The following is a 12,864-nucleotide window of genomic DNA, read 5'->3' as shown; positions in this document are numbered from 1 at the left end:
AGTATTTAACGATCACAAATAGTTCCATACTATGTAGGGGCCAGGCCTTACATTAGTAAAGGTTCCAGTATCAGGTGCTTATATGCCTACCAGATGCAGAATACAGACATATATGTGCCTACTGCAATAGATAAACTGCCCTATCTCAGAATGGTTCATCCGTTCCATGGTATGGCCTTTATAGTGATGTCAAAATAAGCACCAACTTGAATTGTCTGCTATGTGAGATTGACCTTCCTTGGAACAACAGAATATGTTTAATTGCTTTTAAAGAGTGATGGGAATTACAGAACTCTGTACTGCCAGATAAGCAAATAAGTGATACTGCATCACAAAATAAACGTTACCAGTTTTTTTGACAGGTGCAGGTTAGTTTCAGCTACTTCTTACTAGGCTTTTGGCATACTAGTTAATGCTCTGTAGTATGCTTTGAAAATTCACATATCCTGGTAACAAGAGACCTTACCCTAATATTTTGCTTTTAAATCTTTGCTGAGATTTCAAGAGAGATTACTGGGGGTTGTGTGTGAATTATGGGGTATGGAGATTACTGACATTGAAATTAATAAAGGTCTACTATAGTCTAATTAGTGCACCCATGTTTTCAGATTTTTTCCCCTTAACTTTTAATTGTTGACTCAGCCCAAAATTGTCTATGTGTCTGAACCTGGCAGCACCGCCTCATGGTGGTGATCTGCGCTGTAACACCCAGTGGGGAGAGCCAGTGGCTGTATTGACCAATGGTGAGACTTAGTGACCAGGAGTAGGGGAACCCAGGCGTCCCTGCTTCAACCCAAGATCCTGTGATTAAGAGCTCTGATATATGGCCTGGGGGCAGGCATCCTTATGCCTGATCCTTGGGCCGCTTCCTACCCTGGCTTTGGTTCCTTCATCAGTACCACTGGTCCAGTTTGAGATTCCTCCTAGAGTTCTCTTTGACTGCACTCCAGATGGTCTTCCTCTATCAGTCACAGTCCATCATTCCCACCCTCTTGAAGGGTGGGTGGTGGCTTGGCAGTGGGACCTGGTCTCAGCTTCATGGAGCCCTGGCAGCTTCTCTGCCGGAGTCTGCAATGCACAAATCCTCCTCTACTCTGTCCACCCAGCCTCTGATTTCAGCCTCCAAAGTGAGCATGCCCAGCAGGTGTGACTGGGCCATCTGGGTCCAGAGGGGCTGGTTAACCCTTAGTTCATGCACCCCATCACACTATCATTATTCTGCATCTTTTCTCATTACAGGTTCTGAGTGGTTTGGGAAAAAATAGACTCCACCGGTGTCTTATTTCTTCATTGGGAGGGAAATAAGTGGCTGCAAATACAGAACACTATATTCCTAGTCTATAAAGCTAGTCAATATATTTTCTTTAAAGAGTAAATGTTGACCAAAACAAAGCTTTTTGCTGAAAAAAAAATTCCATGGAAAAAATTAATTTTCAATTAAATGTTCTGTTTTTTCAATGAAAAACAAAAAGTTATCTGGTAAAAAAAAAATCTGTTTTCAGTTTTTAAAAAAGTCCTTCAGTTTTCATAGCTGTTACTGAAAACAGAGGGCAGGGGGGGAGCCCTGAAAACAGTTTGGAAGAACTAAACATTTTTACTATTCACTTTTTTGTTGTTGTTTGTTTTTTTAAAAGAACCCCAAGAATATTTCCCTGGAAATTTTGACCAAAAAAAATTGAAATTTGCAATGAAAAATAATTGGCATTTAACGTTACTAGGGTATTTTACACACAAATATTTTACACTCGTGAACCGTGGCCATGGTTCACCTCCCAACTCTTTTCAGTGGGACTGGACTGTTTACCTATTTAACGTTAAGCGTGTGCTTAAATCCTTTTTTGGTTTTGGCCCCTTGTCTCTGCTTCAAGCAAAGGATCAAGAGGTTCTGGCTATTTTCCAACCTCAGAGGGCTTTAGGCTCCCTCTCAAAGGGAAAGGATCCAAGAACTGATTGGAGCCAGACTGTAGTTTGTTATCCCTCGGGGTTATGAAGTGTGAGTGTTGTGGGGAAGACGAGGATAGGAGAGCTAGGGAGGCCAATCCAGGCCACTCTCTTGAATCAGGGCCCAAGACTGGAAGTCCAAAGTGCATGCTAAGCTGGAGTAACTCCCTTACCCCCAGTACTAAGGGACTGTGGGTTGGCAACACTATGAAATGTTGGCTGAAACTCTTGTTTTCTTGTGTCCAGTTACTGCCTGAATTGGTCTTTTATGAGAGGTTAGTGGAACAATAAGATGTTTGAGCAAACACTTGGCAAACTTGGAAACCGCCTACAGTATCGTTTTGACATTATGGTCAGGTGGATGAAACATGAAGACATTAACGTAATACTGGCATAATGAGACAGCTAAGGGTTATTCAAGGCTCTGTGTTAAATACAATTTCAGAGCTTTTAATCATTCTTAATAGTCATAGTCTAAATTTTAACTATAAGATCAGGGCCAATAATTCCTTTTCATTACTTTTTTCAGCCCATTCTTCAAGGGATAGTGAGGTATAATTCTAATGATTTTTGCCTCTATTCCCCAGAATATTATTATTCTGTTTTAAAAGAACTGTCCTAAATGAATAGAAAACTTTCTACCTAAGCCTTTTAATGAGACAAGGTGGGCGAGATAATATCTTTTATTGGACCAACTTCTGATGGTCAGAGAGTCAAACTTTCAAGCCACACAGAGCTTTTCTTCAAGTCTGGGAAAGGTCACCCGCCTTGTCTCTCTAATATCCTGGGACTGACAGGGCTACAACTATCCTCCATATGCCTTTAAAGTCACTTTAGCAAGTTGATTCTCAATATCATATTTAAGGCCTGCAATTTTCTTACTTTTCTTAAAGATTTCATGATGTCACAACAACAACAATAATGATAATAAATTAATAATTAGTATTATTTATTACCAGTAGTGCCCACAATTTACTACGCACTATTTGGTTACACTGTGGTTCCTTGAAGTCCAAATAGGTAGAAGTTCAGTTTGGTGGGTTTCACAATAATGAATACATTGCAGTTGAATGTTCCAGGGAAAGTGGAATCCACTCTTTACAACCCAACCTTCAAACCATAGATCCGTAGGTCCACTGACATCTGAAATAAAAATTGAGATGCCTGTGATGGCTTCAGTTTTGACCTGGCTCCTATAAATTATGGAAAATGTGTCATCCACATGAACAGCCTAGAATACCAGTTGCCAGCTGTAATATAAAGAGGGATACTACGGAAACGGAGAACTGGTTATGGCAGATATCCTGTCAAAGGAATGATTTATAATCTGGAAATACAAGCAGTAGGAGAGGCCCACCAGCTAGGCCTGTATCATCTGAAGCAATCAAATCCTGCAAATATAAAGCAATTTAGTATTACCATTTCCAAGTGTGCCCTACAATAAGGACTCTTGTACGCTGAAGTTTAATATTCAGAGCAGAAACCACAAACTCTAACAGCCACTCCTGGTCAAGATAGCTAATAAGAGTTCCCAGGCAAAGGCACTGTGGTAATAGTATTGCTCAAAGCAGCTGGGGATTTAGTTGTATGTCAGCCTCTACATCTGAAGACTAGGAAACGATGGTGGGTCAGACATCCATTTGCTTTATATATTGATATAATTTCATCAGAATTTATGATGTGGGAATTATTGCACTGGCAAGAAATGTAATCTAACCTTCATCTCACACAATGTAGTACAGATATTATGTTTTTGAGAAAAATACACTGACTTGTTGAATCAGATTACTCCAAGTGCATTCCTAATGGATTTCAATATTCCCTTAGCTAAAGCAATGCTATTTGTATAGTATTTATTACATTTTAAAAAAACATATACAGGAGATAAACCTTTTCTGACACTATATGTTCTTTCATTTTGTAACGTACAAACATACATTTGTTCATTAATTTTAATGTCGAAACTTCTGCACAGGTAATGTTCACCACATTTATTCAACTGCCAATGATTCGACTATGTATTCTGAATGTATAAGCTGGTTTAAGTACAACTATGGAAAACCATCTACTGTCCTCTTTCGTCTCCTTGATTAGACAGTCTGGCCTTAACTGTCAAATTGATACAGATATTTACAGTCCTTAATTGTCTAACCAGGTCACATAACATGAAATCTGACACTGGGGTTATTCCCAGATATAGGAGGTGTGTCGGTGGCGAAGGGCATGATCAGGATATCTTGTATTCTGATATTCCTGGGCTAGCAGAACAGCTCCTCGAGTAGTGGTTTTCTAACTTTTTTTCTCACTGGAAGAAAAACGTTTATCCCCACAACCCAAAACAAAAATATTCTGTGGCTAGAGTTTTCATAAAAGCACAGTAAAGTGCAATGCGTGCTAGCTGTAACCACTTCACTTCAAGTAATAACTATAATTAGACATTGATGTTACATTTTTAAATAGAGTGAAAAAGATGATCAGGTTGAGTCTCACTTAATGTGATGGGTGGGCTTACCTTTGGTCATGATCTCGTTCCAAGCTGGATCACAAGATGAAAGCGCTACCCGCCTATCAGGTGCACTGTTGAGCCCGTTTCTTTCTTTTGTTTTTAACCATGTCAAAGTCGAAAATCCCAGTTCGCACATGTAGGTTGTTGCGAACCGTAGCAACAACAGAACGCTAATCTTACTTAAGAGTGAATATTCTTTGAAAACACTTATCCAAAATGATACCAAATGTAATGACTTGAGTTGTGGTGTGTTTTGAGTGTGCTATCACAGGTGAGTTGCAGCAGTTCTTTTTCTTGCTCAGGCATCAAGTTTAGCTCCATTATTGATTCAGGATTTTCAAAAGCAAAAGGATCTTTCACCCAATACTTTTCCTTCAGATTTTCAAACCCCTCTGCAGGGAAGTGGCGACTAAAATAGACAGCACAGCAAGCTGTAACTGAATGACACTTTTCATTTCATTCACTTTTTCTTCCCTGCTGCTGTTCTCCTCAGTGTGCTGTAACAGTGGTGGGGACACGTAGGAGCTTGGACAATTACTTTTCACTCATGCTTGCCACCGTGCTAATGACTTTTGGAACGTTTGTGTCTGTTCACAGGGTTAAAACAAATCATTGCCTCTTCGTTGTAACTTCAAATTCTGTTAGTTTGAAAATGGCAACTAGATATGACAACTTTATTAACCAACAGTCATCGTCAAGCCAATTTGCCCAGTTAGACAGTTTATTTACCAGAAAAATGGGAATCTCATTCCTGAGTTTATACACCCTTGGAAGCACCCTGCCACTATACTTAAGTGTGAAACAATAAATGAGTATGCTCCACTCCCATTTCTGAGCATAACACTTCAAAAAGCCTGCTGTTCAATGAGCTTCCTGTAATGAAATTAACAGTTTTCACTACTTCCTTCAGTACTGCCATAAGATCAGGGGAAATACCCTTGGACGCCAAAGCTTCGCTGTGAATAAAATAGTGTTTCCAAACATTTGACCATTACCAGCTGCCTCAGTTAGTTTTTTCACAACTCTGCTATTTCTACCTGTCATAATTGCTGCACCATCACTTGTAATTCCTTTGCAATTAGCCCAGTCCAATTTGTATTTTCCAACTATGCAGTCATGCAGTGCTTCAACTATCTGTGCTCCTCATTTCCTTTTTGGCCAGTGTGGCAATCTGCAGGTGAGTGCAGATCTCATCAGCAAAGGTGACCATGGAGTCCCAGAATCGCAAAAGAGCCCCAGCGTGGACCGAACGGGAGGTACTGGATCTGATCACTGTATGGGGAGATGAATCCGTGCTATCAGAACTCCGTTCCAAAAAACAAAATGCCCAAACATTTGAAAAAATCTCCAAGAGCATGAAGGACAGAGGCTATAACAGGGACCCGCAGCAGTGCCGCGTGAAACTTAAGGAGCTGAGGCAAGCCTACCAAAAAAACAGAGAGGCAAATGGCCACTCCAGGTCAGAGCCCCAGACATGCAGCTTCTGTGATGAGCTGCATGCCATTCTAGGAGGTGCCCCTACAACTCTCCACCCCATGCTTTGACTCCGTCAATCCCCAATAGGGATGCAGATTTTGGGAATTTTGAGGATGAGGAAGATAGTTCACAGCAAGCAAGCGGAGAAACCGTTTTCCCTGACAGCCAGGAACTGTTTCTCATCCTGGACCTGGAGTCAGTACCCTCTGAACCCACCCAAGGCTGCCTCCCGGACCCGCTAGGCAGAGAAGGAACCTCTGCTGAGTGTAGCTTTGTAAATGTTATACATAGTTTAAAAGCAAGCGTGTTTAATGATTAATTTGCCCTGGCATTCACAGCCAGTACAGCTACTGGAAAAGTCTGTTAACGTGTCTGGGGATGGAGTGGAAATCCTCCAGGGACATCTCCATAAAGGTCTCCTGGATGTACTCCCAAAGCCTTTGTAAAAGGTTTCTGGGGAGGCAGCCTTATTCCATCCTCCATGGTAGGACACTTTACCACACCAGGCCAGTAGCACGTAGTCTGGAATTATTGCATAACACAGCATATGGTCCCGGTGTTTGCTGGCATTCAAACAACATCCGTTCTTTATCTCTCTGTTTTATCCTCAGGACAGTGATATTATTCATGGTCACCTTGTTGAAATAGGGTGATTTTATTAAGGGGACATTCAGATGTGCCCGTTCCTGCTGGGCTGTTTGCCTGTGGCTGAACAGAAATGTTCCCCACTGTTAGCCACGCGATGGGGGGAGGGGTGAAGCGATTATCCCAGAGAATTGGGTGTGTGTGTGAGGGTTTGTGCTGCACGTTAACCCCAAAACCGCAGCCCCTCCTTTTAAATTGCCAACCCATTTTAAATAAAGAGTCTACCTATTGTTCTCTAAAATGTGTCTTTTTAACTACCACTCTCCCTTTTTTTTCCTCCACCAGCTGCAAATATTTCAACGCTCACACTATCTTCTCCTTCCCAGAGGCTAGCGAAGATTAGAAAGCGAAAAAAACACACTCGCGATGAAATGTTCTCTGAGCTCATGCAGTCCTCCCACACTGAAAGAGCCCAGCAGACTACATGGAGGCAGACAATGTCAGAGTCCAGGAAAGCACAATATGAACGCGAGGACAGGTGGTGGGCTGAAGATGTTAGGTGGCATCAGATTGGTAACAGAAGGCAAGAGGCAATGCTGAGACTACTGGAGGAACAAACTGATATGCTCCGGCGTATGGTTGAGGTTCAGGAAAGACAGCATGAACACAGACCACCACTACAGCCCCTGTATAACCAACCACCCTCCTCCCCAAGTTCCATAGCCTCCTCACCCAGATGCCCAAGAACGCGGTGCGGGGCCTCCGGGCACCCAACCACTCCACCCCAGAGGACTGCCCAAGCAACAGAAGGCTGGCATTCAATAAGTTTTAAAGTGCAGTGTGGCCTTGTCCTTCCCTCACCCTGCCCGGTGCTTCACTGTTCCCCCACCCCTCCTGGGCTACCTTGGTAGTTATCCCCCTATTTGTGTGATGAATTAATAAAGAATGCATGAATGTGAAGCAACAATGACTTTATTGCCTCTGCAAGCGGTGATCAAAGGGGGAAGAGGAGGGTGGTTAGCTTACAGGGAAGTAGAGTGAACCAAGGGGGGAGGGTTCATCAAGGAGACACAAACAGAACTTTCACACCATAGCCTGGCCAGTCATGAAACTGGTTTTCAAAGCTTCTCTGATGCACACCGTGCCCTCCTGTACTCTGCTAACTGCCCTGGTGTCTAGCTGTGCGTAATCAGCGGCCAGGCGATTTGCCTCAACCTCCCACCCCACCATAAACATCATCCCCTTACTCTCACAGATACTGTGGAGTGCACAGCAAGCAGTAATAACAGTGGGAATATTGGTTTTGCTGAGGTCTAGCCGAGTCAGTGAACTGTGCCAGCGCACTTTTAAACATCCAAATGCACATTCTACCACCATTCTGCACTTGCTCAGCCTATAGTTGAACAGCTCCTGACTACTGTCCAGGCTGCCTGTGTATGGCTTCATGAGCCATGGCATTAAGGTGTAGGCCGGGTCCCCAGGAATAACTATAGGCATTTCAACATCACCAATGGTTATTTTCTGGTCTGGGAAGAAAGTCCCTTGCTGCATCTTTTGAAACAGACCAGAGTTGATGTTGGTGAAATTATTGTCTGCTGTTGCTTTGATGGAGGGAGGGGCAACTTGGCTTACAGGAAATTAAAATCAACAAAGGGGTGGGGTTTGCATTAAGGAGAAACACACAGTGGCCCCCTCAAGGATTGAACGCAAAACCCTAGGTTTGCAGGCCAATGCTCAAACCACTGAGCTATCTCTCCCCCACTATTCAAGAATGGAGGGAGGGGGGAGCAAATAAATACAAAACAAATCTGGTCTCTTTCTTGTTTTGATCCACTCCATCTCTCTTATACATCTTAGGCTGGCAGCAGACGGTGCAGTATGACTGCTAGCCGTCCTCGTCTCCTGGCTGCTCGCCAGAAAATGGTGCAGTACGACTGCAGACAGGACTGAATCTCCATGAGATGAAACTTAAAAAGAGAATGACCTGGAGTCGCTCTCATTTATGTCCAGGCGACCCTGACCGACCTCACTGAGGTCAGCTAAAAGAGCACCCAGGAGACAACGACGGCAACCAGTTGTAATGTACCATTTGCTGCCAAAAGGCAATGAGCTGCTGCTGTATAGCAGTGCAGTGCCATGTCTGCCAGCACCCAGGAGATGTACGGTGACGGTGAGCTGAGCGGGCTCCATGCTTGCCGTGCTATGGCGTCTGCACAGGTAACCAAGGAAATAAGGCTCGAAACGATTGTCTGCCATTGCTTTCACGGAGGGAAGGAGGGACAGGGGGCCTGATGACATGTATCCAGAAACACCCGCGACAATGTTTTTGACCCATCAGGCATTGGGAGCTCAACCCAGAATTCCAATGGGCTGCGGGAACTGTGGGAACTGTGAGATAGCTACCACAGTGCAACGCTCCATAAGTTGGTATTGTGGACACACTGCACCGAGTTAATGGTCTTAATGGTGTTGAGTGTGGACACACATAATTGACTGTATAAAATTGATTTCTAAAAATCAACTTCTATAAATTTGACCTAATTTCGTAGTGTAGACATAACATTATGGAAGACTTACTGTGTTGTCTGAGGGTATCTTGCCATACATACCTCACATAAACTAACAGTGTTGTAGAATTTGAAATATCAGTAACTCTTGTCAAGTTATATAGCAAAATCCTCATCTGACTGTAACCGAACTATAAGCTGGGCTTCCAAAGGCTCTGCAATATGACATATTCACTGAAACATTGTGTTATCACTGACAGGAATACTTCTCAATTTTTCAGCAGACTTCTTGTCAAAAATTTTATGCACCATATTCAGAGATGCTGGAAGAATAATTTTTTTGGCACCTGTATGGGCCATTTTCTCTTTTGCCACACAGTATGCAATCAAATATGATGCCAGCTGTGTCTTATCATTCAAGGTAGTTGACTGACTGGGAACTTGGGCTGATAACTTTAATTTTTGTTGCTTGCTTTGAAAATATTCAGAGGTTTATCAACAATTTACAAAATATTACATTATCATATTACATTACCATAATATATTACAAATTATTATCCAAACTTGTAATCACATCAAAGAATTACATCAGGTTTTTTTGACAAGACCTATTTTCTATAAAACCATGTTAACTGGCATTAATTATATTCACATCCTTTAATTCTTTATCAGTTGAATCCTGTATCAGGTTTCCATTTTTATGTCAGACTAACCAGCCTTTAGTTACTTGGGTCATCCCACTTACCCTGTCTGAATATTGGTACAACAGTCTTCTGGAACTTTCATTGTATTCCAAGATTATTAAAAATTAACATCAGTTAACATCCTCAGCCAACTCTTTTAGGACTCTTGATTGCAAGTTTTGTGGACCTGCTGATTTTAAAATGTTTAGCCCTGGCAGATGTTGTTTAGCATCCTTCATAGCTAATGTACTGGAATGTACTTTATCCTCATGTGAGAGGAGTACATAGTCCTGCTTCTTTCCAATACAGAACATAAATGTTTATTGAACCTTTCTGCCTTTTCAGCTTCATTATTAACAATTTTACCATCTCCATCTACTAATGTACCTATACCATTGCTAGGATTTATTTAGTTTCTAATATACTTTTTTTTAAAAAACCTCCTCCTTATTGTTCTCAGCCCTGCCAGCCATGGAGTTTTCCTTGGTGTCCTTAGCTTCCCTTATCAATTTTCTGCACTTCATAACTTCTAATTTATCTTGATTGCTACTATCTCCTTCTTCCATTTGTTCCATTTCCACAGAATCAGGATGACTTTTTAAACTGTATATTATAACATATAGTACAATGCAAAAATAAAAACAAAACAAAAAATCAAAATATTTTTTATTCTGAAAATGTCAACATGGGATGTTTCAATGTGAATATATATACATTTGGTTTTACTTTTGTCCTAAATGAGATTTCTGTGAAATTGACACAATATTGCCAAGAGTATTGATTTAGACAGAACTGCATTTTGCAACTGAAAATGGTTCCAATGAAGTATTCTTATTTATGATTCAGGGCAATTAATATCAGATTATTGAAAAGAACATGTTCTTCTTCTGTAATTTTGGGCACATCATGTTTAACAAAAGGGGAAAAATGCATGTATCAAACACACCTTTGGCCTGATTCTGATTTCATAATCAGAAGTAACTTCACTGAAATCAGAATTCCACTGAGGCAAACTTTTATATTTACTCACACAATCAGCAAATATAAAAACCCAGGCCTTACTTTTATTGAAAAGTGTACAGCACATGCACAGCAGACGTGTCACACTAAAGGACAAGAAGAGGGCTTTTCAGCTAGTTATTTACCATTATTAAGTGGTAAAGTGACTATTATACAGGCAGAAGCCACACCTGAGATTGGAGCTGATTCAAAGTGCAGATTTCCCTGCGCACAGGTGGGAGAGTTTCAGAATAAATGTGTTGTGTCTCTTGAGATTGAGATCACTGTTTCATTCACTTATTCTTTTATCCTCATTTTTGAGGTGCATCAGAAAGCAGTCATATTAAAGTATCTATCAGAAGGAAAACTGTAAGACAGTAAAATCTCCTGAGATTTGGCTGGGTATTTTTCTGTCTAGCTCTACACAAAGGAACCCTTGATTTTTAACCAACATCTTCTGGTCAACAGATGGCAAATGTCATCACTATATAGTAGCGTGGGGACCTATTCTGGTAAGATTGTCTTGGGAGAAGAATTCCATCTCCCATGCAGCACGCTTCTGCAACACTTATTTTGACTTGTGCTTTGTCAAGGAAAAGAATTTGGCTCTCAATGAGAAAAACAATGTGATATTGATAAAAGTAGCACCAAATATTGTGTGTGTGTTGTAGGGAGGGGCTTGGAGCATTACCTAAATGCATTTATTACGGAGCGCAGCAATGAAACCTGAAGAAGCACCATTTCAAAACAAATCAGTCAGCATTTTATTGGTGTCGGCCCAGCTTTGTACTAAACACCCAGATTAATGTTAAATCACAGCTCAGGAATTATTCATGAGATCTCGTACAATGTAATTGCTGATTTTGGTATCAATAGTCTGTAGTCCCTTTATTTCCTAGATTAACTTCCCTTCCCGAACTACAGTATGTCATGCCAGAGACAATGATCTTGTGTGACATATTTGGGAAAGAGGGACTCACCTATTTTACATAAAACAACCTTTGTAGAATGTACTCATGTTGCTGAGCTGCCAGTTCCTACTGACATTTTACTATGAGCGCAGGGATCCCGCTGCGATGCAAGGAAGCGGCGTGCTAAATGTCTCCTTTCAGACTGTTGACTGAATGGTTAGTTTTATTGCAAATCTTTATAAAAAACTAATGAAATTACCCTTCACCTATCTTGAAGGATTAGCATTAATGCTCAGAACAAACTGCATGACTACTAATCTCTTAATGTCCCCTAAGATATGTACAAAATGAAATTTATAAATAATAAATGAAATCCAACTTTTTCTAGAAATACTAAATCATTGCTCCCTTTTTAAATGGGAATTCTGTGGTCATGGAAACAAAGAGGCTCGTGGGGCTGGGGTTCAGGCTGCTGCAGCCCTGGGCACATCACTTGTGCTGTCATCGCTGTTTGAAAGTTAAACCTAATAGCGGTTTATCCGAAATAAAATGGGCCTAGTACCCCAAACTCCCCTTGACTTCAGTTGGATAACTGAATATCAGGGGCAATTAGCTTTGCACTTATAATTCTACAATGGCCAAATACACTGTTTTCCAGTTTTGCCAAAATAACATAATTAATAATAAAAATAAAAATAATAAGAATCAAATTACCTTGAGGCTGAGATCTTGTGCCTAATTTCAGCCCAATTTTCATGGCTGCATTATAGGTGCCTGCATATTTATAATGGAATTACTGACAGTTCCTTGGAAGTAGACATTGTCGCTGTAAGACAAACATCCACGAGTTGGAAGAATTTAGCATGCACAAAACAAATACTAATAACGCTTTTGGTACACACGACAACACGGAAATGAGAAGATATGTTTTACTTTCTTCATAAAGACACACAACACATTCATCTGTAAATGACTGTATTTCTAGCTGTGACAGAATGGTAGGGATAGGCATATAAATCTCACCGTCAAAATATATTCTTTCCTTCTACAAAAAAATGGCAAGAACCAGAAACTTCAATCAATGTCCTATACTTGAAAACTATGACACTGTCAAACTGGTGTCATTAAAGCTAACTAACCATATTAAATGAATATTAAAATATAGGTTTCTTTGCATAACATAATGAGTAAAACTGCTTTTAAGTTTTTCCCTGTGCTTTGAGGTGTAGGTGGCATTTTCATTCCAAAACTTTGAA

General features: G+C 40.9%; 1 long non-coding RNA gene across 2 annotated transcripts in view; it reads right to left on the bottom strand.

Annotated features, from left to right (window-relative positions):
- Window positions 1–12,864, bottom strand: part of LOC120369031 — a 46,724-nt gene that overhangs the window by 10,324 nt on the left and 23,536 nt on the right. Inside the window, exons 2-3 of one of the 2 annotated variants that reach the window (XR_005582900.1) lie at window positions 12,323–12,434; window positions 2,898–3,084 (exon numbers count right to left, since the gene is read on the bottom strand). This is a non-coding gene — a long non-coding RNA (uncharacterized LOC120369031). The remainder of the gene's footprint in view (window positions 1–2,897; window positions 3,085–12,322; window positions 12,435–12,864) is intronic. The other variant, XR_005582901.1, reaches the window with a different exon arrangement.

The sequence above is a fragment of the Mauremys reevesii genome, linkage group 7 (assembly GCF_016161935.1).
Source record: "Mauremys reevesii isolate NIE-2019 linkage group 7, ASM1616193v1, whole genome shotgun sequence".
Classification (NCBI taxonomy): Eukaryota; Metazoa; Chordata; order Testudines; family Geoemydidae; genus Mauremys; species Mauremys reevesii.
This window is presented reverse-complemented; position numbering and strand designations above follow the sequence as displayed.